The sequence below is a fragment of the Syngnathus scovelli genome, chromosome 1 (assembly GCF_024217435.2).
Source record: "Syngnathus scovelli strain Florida chromosome 1, RoL_Ssco_1.2, whole genome shotgun sequence".
NCBI classification, from domain to species: domain Eukaryota; kingdom Metazoa; phylum Chordata; class Actinopteri; order Syngnathiformes; family Syngnathidae; genus Syngnathus; species Syngnathus scovelli.
Genome location: NC_090847.1, coordinates 14,915,407 through 14,936,776, shown reverse-complemented (window position 1 = coordinate 14,936,776; position 21,370 = coordinate 14,915,407). Strand labels below are relative to the sequence as shown.

Below are 21,370 nucleotides of genomic sequence, written 5' to 3'. Positions count from 1 at the left end.
TACGGGAAGTGAAAGTAAGCAGGCAGAAAATATAAACAGGCACAAATGAGTTGCAAAGGACTCAAGTGCTGAGTTCTTTGTTTCCCCCTGCTCTCGTATTGCCTTGAGGAAAACAGGGTGACGAGTCAAAAATTTGCAGGCAGCACGAAGAAGCCCCGCTTGTCCTACTTGTTTGTCCCAGATCTGCTGATGTGGTCTGCTCCCCCCTTTTTAAAAAAATTCCCCCCGTCGTTGTGGACATTCATTATTAAAGCAGTTTTCTTTTGAATTCTCCCCACTTCTGTGTTTTACATAAGCATCAGTGAGGCGTGCAGCACTTGTTAGAACTTTTCAAAGGGCGGTAATATTTAATATTTAAATACAATTAAATAGGTGTTTTTTTAAATTTGGGATTCGTCACCCGGATATCTTGAAGGCGATGCAAGAGCAAGTGGGGGAACAAAGCACTATTGTGTCCTTGGCAGTTCATTTGCACATTTGCTAAAGCACCCCCTTTGGATGTGCTGCTTCATGTTTAGTCTTCACATTACTGTTTACAGTCGATTTCAGATTTCAATCCAAGGGGTTGTTGGGTGGAAAGAGATATTTCTTGTCCCCTTTAGCAGAAATTGTGCAGGTGAATTAATTTGGTCATTACATATGAGAAATTGTACTACTAAATGCCATAGGAATTAACCAACTGTTGCCTATTATTGAAAGGTAAATGTTAGCTAACAATGTCATACTTGCCAACTTTGGGTTGTGAAAAATAAGGTGATTTTTTTTCATCAGATATTGGCCCAGTTTCTCTGCCAGGTTTTCGCCTCATGTTTACCGCATGAAGATGAAAATTATGCGTACAGAGCCGTTTCTCTGATTAATTACTCTGTTTACCATTGGGGACAATGGATAAATGAGCAGTTTTATGTTATAAAATCAATGTCAGATAAAGCTAAAAAATGAGGTTGCACAACAATTAATTTACTATGCACATCAAATTATAGTGTTGGCCACTGACTGTTCCACCATCTTCCTGAGAAGAATAAATAACAGACATGATTTTGAACAAAGTGCAAAAGAGCTGCCCGATGATGACCGCACCAGTTGCCTTTGGCACTGAAACTACCAGAAGCGTCATTTTAACTATTCTGAAACTTTCATATGTTATTATTCTATTGTACTCACATAAAAGCTCATTTGGCATAGGTGGCTAATAGTATAAATCTTTTCCACCGCTGGGTGACCACTACTGGGTTTTCATAGAAATGATTTTGAACAAAGTGCAAAAGAGTTGCCCGCACCAGTTGCCTTTAGCACTGGAACTACCAGAAGCGTCATTTTAACTATTCTGAAACTTTCATATGTTATTATTCTATTGTACTCACATAAAAGCTAATTTGGCATAGGTGGATAATAGTATAAATCTTTTCCACCGCTGGGTGACCACTACTGGGTTTTCATAGAAATGATTTTGAACAAAGTGCAAAAGAGCTGCCCGCACCAGTTGCCTTTAGCACTGGAACTACCAGAAGCGTCATTTTAACTATTCTGAAACTTTCATATGTTATTATTCTATTGTACTCACATAAAAGCTCATTTGACATAGGTGGCTAATAGTATAAATCTTTTCCACCGCTGGGTGACCGCTACTGGGTTTTCACAGAAATCTGCGACATAATTGATTTCCAAGAAAATCTGCTGGTTTATCACCCTGGTCTATTAAAAAAAACTTCATCAAGTACGCATTACATTTCCTTCAAAACGTCAAGGCGCCTGTTCTCTGAGGACGAGTGTTCGCTGGATGGTTTGGCTGTGCAATTTCCCTTCTCAGAGAGAATTTCCTACATTGTACACTGTTAACTTCATCGTAAAATTGGGAAATTAGCTGCAGAAATGAATGATTGGGAGTTAGGCGGGAGATTTAGACTATTTGGACTATTGGTTAGCACCATTCTGAGGTTATGGGTTCAAATCTGGGCCTTCTTGTGTGAAGTTTGCATGTTCTCCCTATGCTTGTGGGAGTTTTCTGTAGGTATTTCACTTTCTTTTCATGTTCTAAAAACATGCATGATAGGTTAATTAAAGACTAACTTGCCCAAAGGTGTGAAAGTGACTAGTTTGTCTGTGTGTGCCCTGTGATTGGCTGGCAAGCATTTCAGGGTCTACTTGTCCTCTCGGTCAAAGTCAGGCGGGATTGGCTCTAGCACACGTGTAACCCTAAGCAGTACAGATACTGTAATGGATGGATAGATTTTTCGGAAAGAACCAGAAAGTCAGCCATTTTGATTTGACGCAGTCAAGACAAGATTCCGAGGGCCACCATGCCCAACCCCATCCCTGTTCATTTACAACCGTGTCGTGTTTTGGTTGTTCCCAGGGTTGTTTTGTTTTCCCTGACAAGTTGTCCGTGCTATGAGTGAGCAAATTAAAGGTAAGTGTTGCTACAGCTCAGCAGGGCGCAAGATGCTTTTTCTACAGGCTGTAATGCAATCAGCAGTCGCTAATTGAAAACCGTTGTCGCTCGTTGTTTTATAATTCATGGAGCTCCCGTTTGCAGGCGTACCTTTTGTCTACTTGTACACTGACATTGCTGCTCTGCTGCGAGGCTGCCATACGTTCATCAACAACCGATTACGTTGTTGACCTTGGACAATCTGACACATGTATTGCTTTATGAGCATTAAAATTGCCAGCCAGATCAATAAGGAGAAAATAACAGTTATTGTCCAACCAGAACTACAGCAAAAAATGTATGGACAAACCCACAAACAAAAAGCAACATGACTTATGATTTGACTGAGCTATATTTTTCTCCCATCGCAAATGTAATACCACCGTTTGCTGCCTGCTGCTCTCGTGTCACTCGTATACATCACGGGGTTTTACAGTAATGGAGTTTTCTTCGTTCTTCGTTTTCCTCACCATATAGTGACTCCTCTCAACTTGTCTTGGGACAGAAGACAACAGCTGTAGCCAAGCTGCTCCGCCACTCACTCTATTTTCCAGCTGTGCAATGGCCTTGTTATATATATGCCACAGTGCCAAAATGACTTTTACCAAGGAAACATCTGTGCTTCTTCAACACAACACACACACACACACCGCAACCCACCACCCCAACATACTCCTTCTTCTTTTTCTAAATGTATTTTGGGAATTGAGAGATCCATCCAGATGGTGTGCCAGGATCCATTTCTGGGTCACAAACAGGACAATACTGGAGAAAGAGAACTTGTTTGCTTTTTTTCTTCACTGAGTGACTCAGATATCTACATTGCCTGTGCTTTTGTTTTTGTGTGTGTAAAATAATGTCTTTGTTGTCTCACATTACTAACTGGAAGCACACGGGGCAAGAAAGTACAATGTAAAAAAAAAAAAAATCACTATATGTATTGGACTTTGCTCACTATCGCCTTTAAGAAGGTACATACATGGCAAGCCTACATGTGAAACAATCTTCACAAAGTCTTACGAAGACAAAAACAAACGCTACGGTTATATCCATGTGTGTGACCCGTTATCTGAGCTGACATCATCTAATAAGAACCGAATAAAATCGAATCATTTATATGATTATAATATTTTACATACATAGAGAATATGCCAAAATGGTATTTTGTCAGCCACTGATTATGCAATTGCTCCCACTTAAAATTATGACAGCGGTCTGTAAATTTCCTCATAGGTACACTTTAACTGAAAGAAACAGGATGTGAAAAAAAATCCTGAAAATCACATTTTAAGACTTTTCGAGAATCTATTTGAAAATGATGGTGGAAAATGAATATTTTGTCAGTAACAGACACGCAAGAGCCGGTTTGGGGCTCCATGCGGGTAACATTCCTGTGGGATCAAAATGATCATGAACACGGTGAGCAAAAATCCCACAACGACACTGGTGAATGGCCTGCAGAAAGCTGGAAGCAAAGTAACAAAAGTTAGCATCATGAGCATATGACGGGGCTGATGGAGTCACATTTTGCAGTGCACCCTGCTTAAGCCAGTTTATGAAGTTTGCCAGAGAGCATATGGATAATCCAGAAGAGGATTGGGAGAATATCATGTGGTCAAATGTATTGTACATAAAGGTTATATACAACTGAACTGTGATTAACAAATACTGTGCTGAATTGGAAAAAAAAAAAAAAAACTTAAACTACTGTATCACACTTTCTGATTTTATTGTGTAGTTTTAAATGTCCACAAACTGTTACCTGCAAGCTCCTGTCACCTCGCGGTCAAATCCACCTCCGTTTCATCGTCCTGACAAACCACCGCAATTCCCTCTGGCCCGATAGCATTATTTTTCACCCCGAGACCCCACCAACAAGTTTGCTGCTCGCACTCAATTATTTCTCAACTGTCACTGAGCTACAGTATTTCAACATTTTCTACTTGACCTCACTGCGTTGACTTTAGTCACTCCTTGTTTCCCCGCCGACTCGTTGCTTGCGCCGTTTTCCCGAGGCCGCCCTTAACGGCTGAAACGCAAGTTTGGCGATATGCACCTGCGGCCACGCGGGACACCTACACTGCAAGGAAACCCTCTTGGCTGTGTGCTTTGCTGTTCTCTGGCAAGTCAATTAAGCAGCAAATGACCCCTGGAATCCACTTTAATAAGCCCAGCTCCACAGAATTGACTTTAATACATCACGATGATGACAGTAATTGGATTGGACGCTTGATTGCATTTTTTTACAGAGCCGTAAAACGCTACTATGGGCAACATAACCTAAAAAGAAGGGGCATTGCCAGTAAGAGGAGATATAAAAATCATTATTTGCCATCAAAAGTGTCTCAGGCGGCCTCTCATGGACAGGCAACTGCTCTGAAACGTCTTTGTCATCACAAAAAAGTCTCAATGTCATAAATGCTGAATTCTTCTGAGGTTAAACTTCTTGTTTAGGACAGGCATACATTTTATTTAAAAAAGTACAATAGAAGACATTGCCAGCTTTTTTGCAACCTTACCTAAACATAATATTGCCTTGAAACCCGAATTATTACCTTTGTTTGAAATTTTCATTCTGTCCCAAAACGCAGATTTGAAACGCTCATTTGAAACTCTAATCCTGTTCATCAATCTGTTATACCAAAACATGCAAACAAGCTCTTTCTTCAGATATACATGACGCAGTTTGCTGACACCTGCTCTCCCTCACTATCACACATGCACGCACGCAAACACAAAAATGGACAGTTACTGTATGCCATGGCTGGCAATTGAAGAAAAAAAACACAGCTTTGCTTAAGAAGAGTTGTGGCGAGAGTGAGATGTTGGGGAACGCTGCCTGTCCCACAACTTGCCACCTTCCAGCTATAATACACCCTATATTGTCATGTTTACTAGTGTTCGCTCATTTGTACAGGGACTGCAGAACATCCACTGCAATCATAGCCTGTCACATTCACCCATCCGTCCCCTGGCGCCTTTTCATGACCATCTCGTTTTGATCATGGTGGCCTACAACGAAGCTGCTGTGGCTGCACAGTGCAAACACATTAGCTTGAACAAACACCATGTTGAGATGTGAGCCAGGGTCGCACCCAAAGCCCCCCCTTCCCGACCTCCTGGCACCTCCCACTCACTGCTGCTTCCCTGAAGACCGCTTGTAATTGCTTTAAAGCTTTGACGCTAACAGATAAAAAGGAAAGAAAAATAGCTCAGGATTCCAACAAGTGAATTTCGATGTTGTCGGGATGACTCCCTGAGCACCTATTTTGGCTTTTCTGATGCCAGCGGGGTCCAAGTGAGCACGTCAATGCTGATTTAAATAAGTGTTAGTCAGAGCAAGCAGCGACCGTAGAAAATGAAAAAATACTGCGGGGGGTCATCATTAAGATTTAAAAATAAAAATTAGCCGTCAATCAGGCTGATTTACTCAGATGTTTAAGTGCTTGGGCCTGTCATCTGTCTAGATTAGATCAGTTTACATATGTAAATGTTCAGATATTAAAATGTGATAGACCGTTTTTGCATGATTTGAATGAGGCAAAATAACATGCTTTGTCTCTCGAATATATTGTTATAATTATTTGTTTCAGATGTACTATAATTATTTTCTGTATAAAAATTAAATTTGGTGTTCAAAAAGTCTTTTTTCAAACTTGAGTCTTGAAAAAGAGGGCGTCGTCTTATAATCAGGGTCATCTTATATTCGGGCCAATATGGTAACAACTAGTAAAAGTTGTGTTTTTTTCCAAGTTCTATTACAGCATTGTTTTAACAGATGGAAGAATAGCTTTTGATCTGTCATCGGGCATAAATAGTTTGAACCCTGCGCCTTACTCTTTTATGTTTTCATCTTCGGTTTCCACATTGCTTGATTCTTAATGAGCTGAATGCAAATCAAGATTAAGTAGCAATAAGCAAGTAATTAAAAAAAGAAGTCACAAATAGATTCCACTGCAAGAGAATTGAATACAATCCACCCAACGTAAGAGACACTAAATCACACTTAAGCCAGTCTGTCAAACAAGTTTCATTCCAACTGATTAACATGAGTTGGTGTTCAAACTCAGCCAGACAAAATGGATATTTTATTTTTCCACTCTGAATGTTTTATGGGTACTCTTGTTGTTTTATGACCAGCCCAAGTGTTGGCTGCCTGAACGGGAAGAGATTAAAGTCAGGGATAGGGTCATTTTGAACTGACACATACACCCATCCGTCTATCTATTTTCTACCGCAGCAATCAACAAACAGAGGGTGTAATCATTTCAGATCCAAGTATTTCACAGGTCCAAGTCTTTGTTGCCTAAACCAACTCCCAAGTAAACAGGTGGGTGGAGATAAAATGGGGTATTGGAACTTTTTGAATTGCAACCAACAGTGGGTACCATAAACTTAGGCCCAAATGTTTGACACCTAAATGAGGTGGCAAAAAAATAGGTAAAGAGAAAGTCAGGTCCATGGGCCTTTTAAACAAACTTGTCCATTCAATCATTCATTTCATCTTGGCCACTCTGACATTTGTAAAATTCTAAAAAGTTTCAGGGATAATTGATTACCCTTTTACAGACTAATTCATATAAAGTAGGTAAATGTTTTATTTATCCACACTGTATGTTTCATGCTTGCGTGCATGGATGTTCAGTTTGTTGCTGTTTAGAAGTCAGTATGAAGGTCAGCGTGAAGGCCAGGTCTTGGTACAATTGAACGCCTTCAAGGGGAGATGGGAGACAAAAGAGGCTCTGGCATTAGTGGATGTGTACTTTATGGAGTGACCTTGGAGCCCTTCTCCCACATCCTAGGATTTGTCATTTCATCTGTACAAATTGCAGATAAAGTAGCAGCACAAGCGCTCGGATTTACCGCTAAGATGATATTGTTTGCCGGATTTGCCGGAAAAAAAACATTGATGGTTTTAACAGCATGTAATGCAGCCCCAAACAGAATAAAAATAGCCCCTGGCTTCAGCCTCATTTGGAAGAGGGGGAAAAGCATTGGGGAACACAAACAGCAAGTTCAGCAGATTTGACAAGCCTGATAAAAAGCATGATGGATCACCTTGAGAAGTGCACAAGCGGCCTGCGTTTACACGCCTTCATGTAAATAGGCCTCCACGTGGCAGCAACATTGCACCGCGACCCCTACCATCGGAATAATATATGGACTCGGTCACGACTTTTATACGTGACACAACCTCCACAAGATTCATGGTCACCTTTAGAGGACGGCCTTTACTTTAAAATGGACAATTTAATTCAGTATGCGCTTTAAGTTACTTTTTTTGGTTTTCATCATTTTGAAATGTATTGTTTTTCAAAGAAATGCAAGTTTTTCTAACAGAAAAGGCTATCAAGAAAGGGAGCTGCAGCTAGGAAGAATGAAGCCTTTAAAAAACTAAAACTTCCTTAAAAAAAACATCCATCCATCTGTCCATAAATTTGAACCAGAGTATTTTTTGCCTAAAAGGGATGCAGAATAAAAAACAAAGTAGTGTACAGAAGCCTTTTGAAGTAAAACTTTCATCTGTCTATTTGTTTTCCATCACAGATAAGATGCTATAAATTCAGATCAAAGTAATTTCTGCCTAAACGGGCTGCCACGTCAGTTGTTCCATTTCTGCTTTGTGGTTTGTATGTGTCAGCAAAGCTGTACATTTCTGAAATAGGGTCAAATCTCCTTACCGAGAATAAGAAGAAAAAAGGGAAAAACGCGATCGTTATGCTCACACCTCAGGGCTGCTTCCGTCTACATTGACCTACGATTGACCGGTTTACAGCGTTTTACGTCGGTGGCTGATATACATCTTCACAGCGGTACACAGCTCTGTTACCTTGGTGATAGGTGCTTCTTTGAGGCTAGCCATCTCTTTGGCCGGGGAAGCTGCCAGGTAACATGTTAACACTCATTTGAGGCTTTGTAGTACAAAAACTGAACAGTGTGGCTCGGCTCTAGTCTGATTGGCTGCTGAGGCAATTAGTCCAGCCTTGTGCTTATACCTGCTTGTTTCCATGGCGACCACCCTCTTCCTCCTCCACTTGTGGCGACACATAAGTAAGTTACACGCTTATATCTTAATAACCTTCACCGCGGCACAACGCAGCCGACACAGGTGGCAGCTCAGCATCAGTAATGGCTGTGTTCCATTTACTTGTCCCAATGAGGCTGAGTGCACTCGACCTCTGCACTTGAGAGTGGCACAGCTGAGTGGAGTACAGCCAAAAATAATGTATACAGGCTGCAGTGATAAAAAGACAACCACCTTTTCCAAGGTTGAGGTTGTTAAAACTGTGTCAGCCATAGTGCTTTATTTTTCAATACATTCCAAACCTACTGAATATTTCACAGGTATAGGATTTACGTTGGTACTGTAAGGAGTTAAGACATTTTGGCAGCAAAGTGGCAAGGTAGAAATTAAGTAAGGACAGCTGATACTTCATGTAAAGAGTTGTGTCTCACACTCAGTGCTTTCTTTTTGCAAATTTCCTCCCCACACTTAAATATTTCACTGGTAAAGAGGTGGTGTGGTAATTTGGTAGTTTATAAAAGTCCCCCCAAGTCCCATGTCCCAATAATCATCGTCACACACACATCTGGGTGTGGTGAAATTTGTCCTCTGCATTTAACCCATCCCCATGTGATTCTGATCCATCCCCTGGGGGAGAGGGGAGCAGTGAGCAGCAGCGGTGCCGTGCTCGGGAATCATTTGGTGATCTAACCCCCCAATTCCAACCCTTAATGCTGAGTGCCAAGCAGGGAGGCAATGGGTCCCATTTTTATGGTCTTTGGTATGACCCGGCTGTGGTTTGAACCCACAACCTTCCAGTCTCAGGGCGGACACTCTACTACTAGGCCACTGAGCTGGTTATGTGGTTAAGTCAGCAGGTGCTGGAGGTAAGTAAATTGGTCGGACAGACGGTTAGTTGGTTGCTTGTGCTTGATCGGTAGGTAGCTAAAACCACAATAATAAAGATTGTTTCATAACAAAACAAATTTGAAGTGTGTCTACCCCAGTGCTTATTCATTTGAGATACTTTCTACCCTTCGTGGACTATTTCTCCCTATTTAATCAGCATCCAATTCAAATGGATGCATGCAGCCGTTTGGACGCCAAAGCACACACGGTAGCTCATGAATAAAAGGGCAAAGAGCCAAGCAGCTTTCACTTTTGAATGTCTAAAAATCTACCTTTACACTGATAATAATGCTCAGAGAAATTCATTCATTATTTGTATTCTGTATATTCTTAATTTTGATTGTTTTAGTTTACAGTGGCATAGAATTGGCGCACTAATGTTTTGGCATGTAGGTTCAGTGTCAAAAGAAATGAGTTGGTAGTTTTTATTACATGGACAGGTATGTTGGTAGATGCAAAAGTGCTTGCAAAGAGTAAAGGAGGCAATATTTCAGTATCACATTTACAAATAAAACACCCATCACTCTTTGACCGATTCAAAGTAACAGTTAATTTAATCATATATTTAATATATTTTTTTCACTTAATTTAGTAATATATTAACTATAAAAATGATTTGTAAATCATTTTGTAAATTGGCACCGTAGGTAAATAAATAGTGGTACTCTGGATAGGTAGATATTGGAGATAGGTAGATATTGGAAATAGGTAGCTTTGTGGGTTGGTTATGCAAACCTCAAATGTCACATGTTTTTAAATTGCGAGGCACAATAAAAATCATCTCACATTAGTAGAGCCGCTACATTCTGATCAACTCCTATCCACACCCGCCGCTCTACCCAAGGGGTGCGTGACACCATTTATGATCTATGTCACAATTAGAACTCAAAAGGTCTTGCACGGTGAAAAATGGAAGATTTTCTCTATCTCTTGCTCTCTGCGGCTGGTATGGGAATGGATGGCAAAAGGCTAAATGGTAATGACTCTTCTCGAAAAGGTTCCTGATGTCTATCTTGACCTCACGGGTGGTGAGGTGCTGTCACTCTAAACGCATTGGCTCCAGTTGAAAATGTGCTAGGTGGGTGTGCAGGGTGTAGAGTGATTTGTCACTCATGGACTTGACAACTGACTCAACAAGCAGGATGTATTGTTAGGGCCCTCTTGCTTATTTTCTGTTATTATGACTAAATGTATTGTCTTCTTGAGTGCTTTTACTTATGCAAAAGGTATTCAAATGTTCAGGGGTGCTCATCCTGCTGAAAAATGTTGTCCATGTAGTAGGACTTGCAGGCGCAAGGTCTCCAAATACTCTCAGAGGTTTGTGGAAATTTGTGGAAAGGACACAAGTCGGCCATTTTATTTTAAAATCACCGTTGCTGGGACTTTTTTGCCCTTTACTGCAAATTCTTAAGTATCACACTCAAAAATTGTGTGATCACTCGCAACTGGACTTACTGCTGTTGTTTGTATAAATGATAGAAAAAAAAACATCAAAACTGGATCTGGTTCAAAGTCGACGCTGCTGTTTTTTTTTTATAAGTCTCCCAACTGGCCTTGCCTCAGACCCTCTGGAACTCCATTAAAAGATGTCCATCCGCTTTTAAAGAATTACTTCTTGGTCAGATTGGGGGGTTCGCCAAGAGAAGCATCAAGATAGAGCTGAACCTCATTCTCCTGCGGAATCGCTTTATCAGTTCTGCAAGGTAACAATTAAATATCTGTCAGCGGTGGAGTCTGTTCATTCAAGGGGTGGGGGCTTCTTCCTGCCGATGTCCTGCTGACTGTGACCTTGGCGGAGAGACAGAGGCCAGCTCACTCGCACCTCATGCCGGCCGAGAGGGGGTTTGTCTAGCCAGTCTGCCATCTGGGATGGGGATATCCATCACGCGGAAGCAGTACACACACTCTGCCGCTGGCACAGACGCTATCATCGTCCCCATCATCAACACTCACCCACGGCAGCATCGGCTTCCCAGCACTTTTGGGTCTAAAAGTGTCTCACAATGTCACCTGATAGCACAAGGTGATAGTACAGGCATGGAGCCAGAAGCACCATTTGTCTCGTTGGCTCAGTTCATTTGGGAAAAACCCATAAGGCAGAAGAGTCAGACTAGCCCATTTGGAAACAAGAGACCTCACAAGCACTGCTGTTTTTATGTTGGTCACAACTCTATATCACACACTAACCTGAGAAACTACTTCAATATTTAGTATTTTTTTTTATTTAGATACTTGTATTAGGGGCCGCCCAATATGAATTTTTGAGGTCAATGCCGATTTTGGCTTTAAAAAAAAAAAGACAGATTAGTGATTAATTGTAAATTAATTTAAAAAAATGAAATGTCCAAATAACATATTTCCCCTCAATCCAATCCATCCATCCATCCATCCATGAATCGGTTGCCAGCCAATCGTAGGACACAGAGACAACCATCCGGACCTCGCACTCACACCTAGGGGCAATTTGGAGTGCTCAATCAGCCTACCCATGTTTTTGGGATGTGGGAGGAAAGCAAAGTGCCCGGAGAAAACCCACACAGGCACGGGGAGAACATGCAAACTCCACACGGGGATGGAATCGAACCTGCACCCTCCTAACTGTGAAGCGGACGTACTAACCAGTGCCCCACCGAGCCACCCCGATACAATTTAATGGTCGACAATTCTGTGTGGATTTTCAGCATGTGTGAGCTGGCCTGATTCCTATTCTACGTGAACAGCAGGAGTCACCTGTAAAATATCTCATAAGTAAAAAAATAACTCATTTTTGGTTCCCAGAATACATTGTCTGGTGCAATGAATTCAATTAATCCTTAAATTGATAAAGCACATTAATCCTTGTTATATGTGTGTGAGCAGAAGCTGAATGTGTGTCATATTTTATACATTATTTATTTATGTATTTTATTTATTTATTTATTTTTATTTTTTATTCCAACAAAGAGTAACTTTAGATTGTGTGTAAAATAGTGACATCCAGGTCAATTCCTTGTACAACTAGTACCGCTTTAGTTAACATTACCAGTATAAATTATGACATGGATTTAAATGATATTTCCATGAATTTAAATGAGGATGTAAAGGTAGAAACAATCGGCAAATATCGGACATCATTTTGGCCGATGTTTGAAGGGCCATGATCAGCCCGTTTAATCAGTCCAACTTTTTTATTTTAATTATTAAATAATAAAACAAAAACGATTGCTTAAATAAAACTCCCATTTTTGTAATTTGATTAGCTTCTTTCAGGCCTTTGTTTTCCTTCAGCTGCAAACATTGCTTGTTTTACACTTTAACATTTAAAATGAGAAAGAAGGTTCTTGCTTCTTACTTTTTGTATTATTTTGTTTATTTTTAGATCATTAAAGATGATTGCCTTAGATGAAGATAGCAGTTATTATTGTTATCCAATTATTGACAGTATACTTCTCAGGATTGTGAAAGACCACGTTCAAAAAACACAATTTCAAATGCACCAGTATTCTTCCTTTTTAAATAAGCACATACGTATGTGATAAATATTCACGCTTGTTTTGTCTGCAGGAGCTCCACGAGGCAAGCAGACCAGCCTGAACAATTCTTCTTATTATTCCAGATGATTAAATGTGCACCTCTCGGCAGCAGTATGCACACCGGGAGGGAAATAATTTCTGTGTGTGTGCGTGTGTGTGTGTATGAGTTGCATGTGTATCTGAGCGTGTGTTTGCGTGTGTGTGTTTGACAGAAGCTGGCGGCATCAATAAAGAAGCAACGATTATCACGTGACAAATGAGTGGCGGAACATAGGAGAGGCAAGAGTGAGAAAATTAACGACGTAAACCCAAAGTGACATAATAAAAAAATGAAATTGTGCATGTGTGTGTGTAGGTACACACTTTTAAAGATTTAAAACACTAGATATAGTCCCCAGGGGTAGGGCTCACACTCTCACTCACTCCAAGGTCTCAAAAGGGTGTTTGTTGTATCGGCACTAACAAGAGTCAGGACCCTGTACCCCCAACCGAAGGCAGAGGGAAGCTAAGCTCTCGTCCATTGGGGTGAACCTCATTGTACAGATTCCAAGTAGTTGTAGTGATTCCAAGTGCTAATATTAGTCATTTTTGTTAGAGAGTATTGAGTACTGTTATGTCATCTGTCTACCTTCGTTACACCACGATTTTGTTTGAATATCCATTGCTGAAGTGTTTCAAAACTGCAATCAACAGTGCTAAGCAGTAGGGTATCAATGGTATTTCACCTTTTGTTCTTTTGTTAGCTTTTTTTTTTTTTTTTTTTTTTACACAACTACCTTTAATGAAAAATTAAAGGAGATGCTAGTAATGCTCACATTCACATTTTTTGTTCACGTTAAATAGGGCACATATATTTCCAGATAGGGCACATACATTCCCAGCATTTGCTTTTTTTATTTTTATTTTTAACATGTTGAAATATCCTGCTGGACAGTAATTTGTTGCAAGGTGGCGGCGCGAGAGCTAATTTCCAAGATGTACGATGTTATTTGCCTATGCGGACATGCCAGCTCGTTTTATTAATATGGTTGTCACACCTGAGGTGCGGCAACATCAGATGTTAACATTCATGCTAAATGAGTTTATTTGTAATAGAGGGTGAGGCTCAAGAGTCCACTGACACAAAGAAACTCATTTGGAGGAGTGACAAGGCAACCTGAGCGCATCCTGGAATACAGAAGTTGTTAAATGGCTTACAGAGGAGTCATTTTTTCCAAGGACCTCCTCCATCCTCTAATTAAATAAACCTACCATGTGTAGCAGTTAAACGCTATTGGAATTATTCATTTTTTAGTTTATTTTTTATTCAGCCTTAACATTCAACACCAAATTCAATTAAATGAAATGACAAGTATGTATACATTCTGGCAAGAGATAGAAATAAAGAAAAGGGGAAAAGGGGACATCTGTGACAAGGTTGAGAAATCATCTCTCAACAGATGATGGGGCTTACAACTTCTGTACCTCCTACATTTTAGACTGTCCTTTCATCCCTTCCGAGGAGATTCAATAATTACCATTCCCTGGGAACACAAGCTATGATAGGGATGAATAATTGGTTTTCCCCCTCACAGGAGGTATGCACTTTTTAAAAATGACATAATTTATTGCAATTTTTTTGTGGCCAGTGAAGTGACGGGTTGCAGACCCCCCTGGTCTCAGGGGTTGGCAGCTTGACAACCACTTCCATAAATGACTCCTGATCCTGGAGAAATATTCTACTTAAGCAACCGCAATACTGCTGCCCCCCCCCCCCCCCCTACACACGATTAAAATATTTGTGTCACAGCTTCCCCATCTTTCTTTTTTTGTGTTACCTCATTTTTCCTCTCCTCACTTTCGTTTATGCCCAAATTCTTCATTGTTCAATTATTATAATCCAGTATTTGGGTTTTAAAAAGGGTGTGGGTTTCAGATTTGAAAACAGGGCAAGTGTTCCAAATTTAATTTTCAAACTCAGATGAAAGTTTGGAAATAAGAAGTTAAGTTGTCTGGTGCTTTATGCCCCTGGTAAGGTCACTCATGGCCAGAGGTTCCTAGGTGAGAAACCAGACAAAGTAGGGTTCATTAACCTCCTAATATGAATAACATACTGTACATGGACTTTGATTTCTTTCACCAAGACTTATGTTACCGGTCACCCCTTTCTAGAGTTAGACCTAAAGCCTCCTTTCGGTTTGATGGCGAGCATCTGGTGGCCAGGCAGAGCTCGAAGAAGAAATGTGGGTTCCTCCTCTAATGGGCTCACCCCCATGTGGGAGGGGACAAAGGGGTCAGATGCAAGGTGAGCTAAGGAACTTGGTGGTGCGACGCCTATGTACAGAAGCTGGCTCTAGGGATTTGGGCTGTCACCCAGCTATTGGCAGAGTAGCCATACAGCAGCGACTTGTGTGAAACCCGTCCAATTGCACCCATCTCCAGCTCTGTTGACACACCACTGAGAGCATAACTCAACAGCAGCGAAGTAGCCCAATCTATCCATCCATCAATCGAGTCAAGAAGGTCAGAGTGGATACAGGGTAGCACCATGGGTTGGGCTCTGGTACAAGTCCTCTTGAGAGAGGCTGGATCACTCTGGAAGTGCCCACAGAGAGGTGCCAAGGAGGCTCCTGCTGAAGACTCCCTCATTTTGCTGGGGGACTTTAATGCTCACTGGTAGACTCAGACAAATTGTGAAGGACTGCTGGGAAGTCCCTTGGCGGAACAAGTTTGAGATCCTGCCTCCTGCAGAACTTCAAACATGATTCAGTGGAGGTGAGGAACATTGAGTCTGAGTGGGCCATGTCCCATGCTTCCATTGTTGAGGTGGACAACCAGAGCTGAGAGGCTGTAAGATGGCTGTTGCCTGACAAGGAGACACTTCCCGTCATAGGCTGAAAAAGAAGTCCTATTGGGCCTTTTTGGCCTCTGAGACTCCAGAGGCAGCTGATTGACACCAGCTAGCCAAGTGGAACGTAGCTTTGGTGGTCGCTGAGGAAATAACTTGGGTATGGGGGGATATTGGTGAGGCTGTGGAGAAAGACTTCAGGACGGCTTTAGGGAAATTGTGGTTCACCAACCGGTGTCTCAGGAAGCAGTCAAATTAAGGTTTTTAAATCCAGAGCACACTGACAGATACAGATACAGTACAAAAGATTATTTGTGATGATTGCTGTTGGCTTCTTTTTAATTGAGCCTCTTGCAAGTGTGTTGCATCATTGTGCCTCATTGCAATAGTAATTAGTGAAGACATTAGCACTCTCCCACAAGCTTTGATGCAAACAACCAAACGGAGGTTATTACTTTTTTATGAATAATTGGTTTTCATTTTTGTCTTATTCACAAATGATTTTTCACACTTTCTTCACAAGCACAAAGGCTCAAAAATCACCATACCAGAACTCACCTATTCACAAAAACGTCTGCTGACCCCATATGGCTGTGGGGACAAGCGTTACAGACAATGTATGTATGTATGTATATGTGTGTGTGTGTGTGTGTGTGTGTGTGTGTGTGTGTGTGTGTGTACTTGTTTTTATTAGTATGGGGGGTCCGAAGACAGGGAGCCCACCAACAAAGTGGGGCCCTGTGTCGTTGTGGGGTCCAAAATCATGGACCCCACTCGGGAAACCACTCTAAAACAGCTTGAAATGCTCTAACAACATGCCTCACGAATTTTTTTCACTTACCCCTCATGGTCGCAATGTTGAGAATTGTGTGTGTGAAGTGTGTGTGCTCAGTAGCGGCCCCCCGACCATGGCAAGTGGTATTGCAAGTATACACACTACCGGAAGTGTGTGTGATTCAACCAATCAGGGCACCTCGTGATCCGAGTGTTGATTAAGAAAATAAAATGCTATTTCCTGTAGATTTAAACCAGGTAATTATTATTTTAGTAACCATAGCAGCTAAAATAATACTGTAAACATAAAATTCCTGCATTACAATTGCAATTTATCTACGTTATTTAATATTCATTACACTTGCTTTATAAAAATACGCTCATTCTATTAGGCTTATTTTAAAAACTGTCTCGTGCATTTTTCATGTTCTAAACATAAAAATAAAGGTATAAATAAATAGTAATTTATTCTTTACCATCAGTTTACATATTAGTTAAATCAGCATCTCGTGCATTTTTCATGTTCTAAACATAAAAATAAAGGTATAAATAAATAGTAATTTATTCTTTACCATCAGTTTACATATTAGTTAAATCAGCAGGTATTGCATGTGTTAGCTTCATGCGGCTAAAACCACCAGCTTAACGTCACTTCGCCACGTGTGACGCCGCCAGACTGAGACTGCTCCGCGACGAAGACACGCTGCTCATAACGAAACACAACATACACGGTGAGTAAATCAACTGCATGTAAATACTAAGTACAAGAAACTGATGTAGAAATGCTTTTTGTCCAGACCCCGAGGGGTTTATATGCAATGATTATGGCTTCGGATTCGGTATATTGTCACTCGGATGGCGTAACGTTTTCCCCTCAGACAGTCCGGCTTTTTAACTTGTTATTCATCTTAGCTTGCAGTGGTTTTAAAAACAATGGTGTAAAAGAGAACGACAGAATGTATAATTGCTCCGTGTTATATTCAGGATGATTTCGATGTGCTAATGTTTCATAATTGCTAAGCCCAGAACCGGACTCTGGCCGTAATTGCCGAAACCACTTCAAAACTCGTCAAACACGTGTGTGCTCAGTGTTATGATATATCTGCATGTCTTCTGTATTTCTCGGTGGTTTTCTATCAGAATGCTTTCTTTAAATAACACAAGCATTCTGACGCAAATAAAACTATCCGGAAACTAGCTTATTGGCTAATTAGCTACCGCTAATCAGGATGCTACGTTCACTTTTCAAACACAAACATAATAAAAACGAGTTGGTAGCTCCTGAAAAGTATAACGAGTTATACTGGTAAAACTATTGAAATAACTTTTCTTTGGATGCAGCACCTGGTTGGAACTGTGACTAGTTAAAAGTAACAAAGCTCAGCTTCAAACCGACAAACATTTTCATTAATATATCAGTATTTTCTGAAAAATATTCTTTCTTTAATCACTCTTGTTCTGTTAGTTCTCAGGCCAGGCTTATTCCTTCAGTCTTTATACAGTGGATGATTACAAATCTTTTAAAATTAATATAGAGTGCTTGTTAAAGTTCTCTCTGCCATGTTTTGAATTATTTTTTAGAGCCAGAAATGTCCAAAAGGAAAGCAAGAAAAAAGCCTGCTGATGAAGCAGCCTTTTACATTTAATCCTCAAAGGACAAACCTGGACTAGTGGAAAGATTTATTGATGATCAAAAAGGTAATAAACTCATTTTTAGACCATTTATCCATTAAGTATATATTTATTTATTTTATAAAACAACACAAAAAACAATCAAATTCAGATTGGTTGTTGTATTTCTGTTTCTAAGCGAGAACTTAGTATTAAAATTGTAAGATAACACCACAATTATTTGGTTAAAGGTGTATCTTAAAGAAATATTTTCTCATAACCAATGGTTTTATATAAAATGTCCTTGCAGGAAGAGGCGTGTTTGCTACCCAGCACTTTGAACAAGGAGAGTTCATCTTATAATACAGGGGTCAACTTCTGTCAGCAGAAAAATGCCAAACAAGCAAGTACTCTGAAAAGGAGAGTACATTTCTCTTTGACTTTGAATGGCAGAATCATTACTGGTGGTATGTATATCCAAATATTTTCTATACAATAATTATGAACTCTAGAAAGAGACTGGAATAAAATACCCTAAATTAGTGAGTCACTCAGAAGCAATATTTCAATAACACATCAGGATTGTGGCATTAACAATTTTTTTTATTTAGTGCTATGATGTTAAAAAAGACATTGTTTCCCTCTCAACTTTTCTTTTGAAATGTTGCAAGTTTTTATTTCTGTAAGCCAACTTTTATTTTACTAAAAAACTAGTTATATGATACAAAATGTTTGATTTCTGTTTTTTCTTTCCTAGTATTGATGCATCAACAGAGGATGGCTCTCTTGGAAGATTAGTGAATGACAACCACAAGTCTCCAAACTGCACCATGAAAAAAATAGTAAATGACGAGCCCCATTTGTGCCTTTTTGCCATCAAAAACATAGAAATGGGAACTGAAATCAATTACAACTATGGTGATTCTAAATGGCCATGGCGTGAAAAAGTAAGTCAGTAAGATCAAGTATGCAAGTTGGAATATTAATTTGTTATTAAAAAAAGGAAGATTTTTGTCTCTTTTATTTGAATTACTCTCAGTATGATGTTGGTAAGTTATTTGTGGTTTTGATTCCAGGTGACAGGCTCTCAGGCTCCTGTTGACGGTGCGCTGCCTGAACCAGCCAGAACTTGGCAGGACTCTGGCCCTGATGATAACATCAAACAAGATGCCAGCCAACAGGTAACATTCAGTTAGACTTTGTTGTAAGAAATAAACTTTGTAGACCTTTTCTTGTTCTCTTAGTTTACAGCTTTTAGTTGGAAAGCTGTTCTTTAGTCAGAAGGTACCTTAAACAGCATTCAGCCAACCATTGGATCACAAGTTTTAGTGGTTCTCCTCATAGAGCCCAAACGAACCAGTGGCACACACACCTATAGAAGGATTGTTGAAACATGCGCCCATGGGTGTCCAACCAAGCCAATCATTCACACACACATAACAGATTTCTGATGGCTACTTGTGGGGCCCTCCGTATGGATCTAAAGTTGTCTTGGTTATTCCAACCAAGCCAATCATTCACACACACACAATAACAGATTTCTGATGGCTACTTGTGGGGCTCTCCGTATGGATCGAAAGTTGTCTCATGTTTTTAGATCATATTTTGGTTATGGACATTATGGAGGCTGATTATATTACAGCTATAGTTCCACACATCCTCAACAGCAAAACGACTAAAGTGTCATGCTGAAGGATGCTCCACTACATCCATAAAGATGCTGTTATAGGACCTGATTAGACATCAGGTCTGACTGGAACACTTTAGTTAGAAAAGCTTGTTTGGTTTTGGGGACTAACTTCACATGATTTAACTATACAGGTCTTGAGTCTGTCATTTGTGGTGTCTGTATGATGTTGGTAAGTTATTTGTGGTTTTAATTCCAGGTGACAGGCTCTCAGGCTCCTGTTGACGGTGCTCTGCCTGAACCAGCCAGAACTTGGCAGGACTCTGACCCTGATGATAACATCAAACAAGATGCCAGCCAACAGGTAACATTCAGTTAGACTTTGTTGTAAGAAATCAACTTTGTAGACCTTTTCTTGTTCTCTTAGTTTACAGCTTTTAGTTGGAAAGCTGTTCTTTAGTCAGAAGGTACCTTAAACAGGATTCAGCCAACCATTGGATCACACGGTTTTAATGATTCTCCTCATAGAGCCCAAACGAACCAGTGGCACACACACCTATAGAAGGATTGTTAAAACATGCGCCCATGGGTGTCCAACCAAGCCAATCATTCACACACACAACAGATTTCTGATGGCTACTTGTGGGGCCCTCCGTATGGATCTAAAGTTGTCTTGGTTATTCCAACCAAGCCAATCATTCACACACACACAATAACAGATTTCTGATGGCTACTTGTGGGGCCCTCCGTATGGATCGAAAGTTGTCTCATGTTTTTAGATCATATTTTGGTTATGGACATTATGGAGGCTGATTATATTACAGCTATAGTTCCACACGTCCTCAACAGCAAAACGGCTAAAGTGTCATGCTGAAGGATGCTCCACTACATCCATAAAGATGCTGTTATAGGACCTGATTAGACATCAGGTCTGACTGGAACACTTTAGTTAGAAAAGCTTGTTTGGTTTTGGGGACTAACTTCACATGATTTAACTATACAGGTCTTGAGTCTGTCATTTGTGGTGTCTGTATGATGTTGGTAAGTTATTTGTGGTTTTAATTCCAGGTGACAGGCTCTCAGGCTCCTGTTGACGGTGCGCTGCCTGAACCAGCCAGAACTTGGCAGGACTCTGACCCTGATGATAACATCAAACAAGATGCCAGCCAACAGGTAACATTCAGTTAGACTTTGTTGTAAGAAATAAACTTTGTAGACCTTTTCTTGTTCTCTTAGTTTACAGCTTTTAGTTGGAAAGCTGTTCTTTAGTCAGAAGGTACCTTAAACAGCATTCAGCCAACCATTGGATCACACGGTTTTAGTGGTTCTCCTCATAGAGCCCAAACGAACCAGTGGCACACACACCTATAGAAGGATTGTTGAAACATGCGCCCATGGGTGTCCAACCAAGCCAATCATTCACACACACATAACAGATTTCTGATGGCTACTTGTGGGGCCCTCCGTATGGATCTAAAGTTGTCTTGGTTATTCCAACCAAGCCAATCATTCACACACACACAATAGCAGATTTCTGATGGCTACTTGTGGGGCCCTCCGTATGGATCAAAGGTTGCCTCATGTTTTTAGATCATATTTTGGTTATGGACATTATGGAGGCTGATTATATTACAGCTATAGTTCCACACATCCTCAACAGCTAAACGGCTAAAGT

At 40.4% G+C, this 21,370-nt stretch overlaps 1 long non-coding RNA gene across 2 annotated transcripts; it reads left to right on the top strand.

Moving 5' to 3' along the window:
• Nucleotides 1–16,329: 16,329 nt before the first annotated feature.
• On the top strand, nt 16,330–19,131 carry LOC137840719 (uncharacterized). 2 transcript variants are annotated; one of them, XR_011087651.1, is made up of 4 exons: nt 16,330–17,188; nt 18,039–18,155; nt 18,379–18,535; nt 18,826–19,131. It is a non-coding gene; the product is annotated as an uncharacterized lncRNA (long non-coding RNA). The 2 variants fall into 2 exon arrangements; XR_011087650.1 differs by having other exon boundaries at nt 16,876–18,155; nt 18,826–19,129.
• The last annotated feature ends 2,239 nt before the right edge of the window (nt 19,132–21,370 follow it).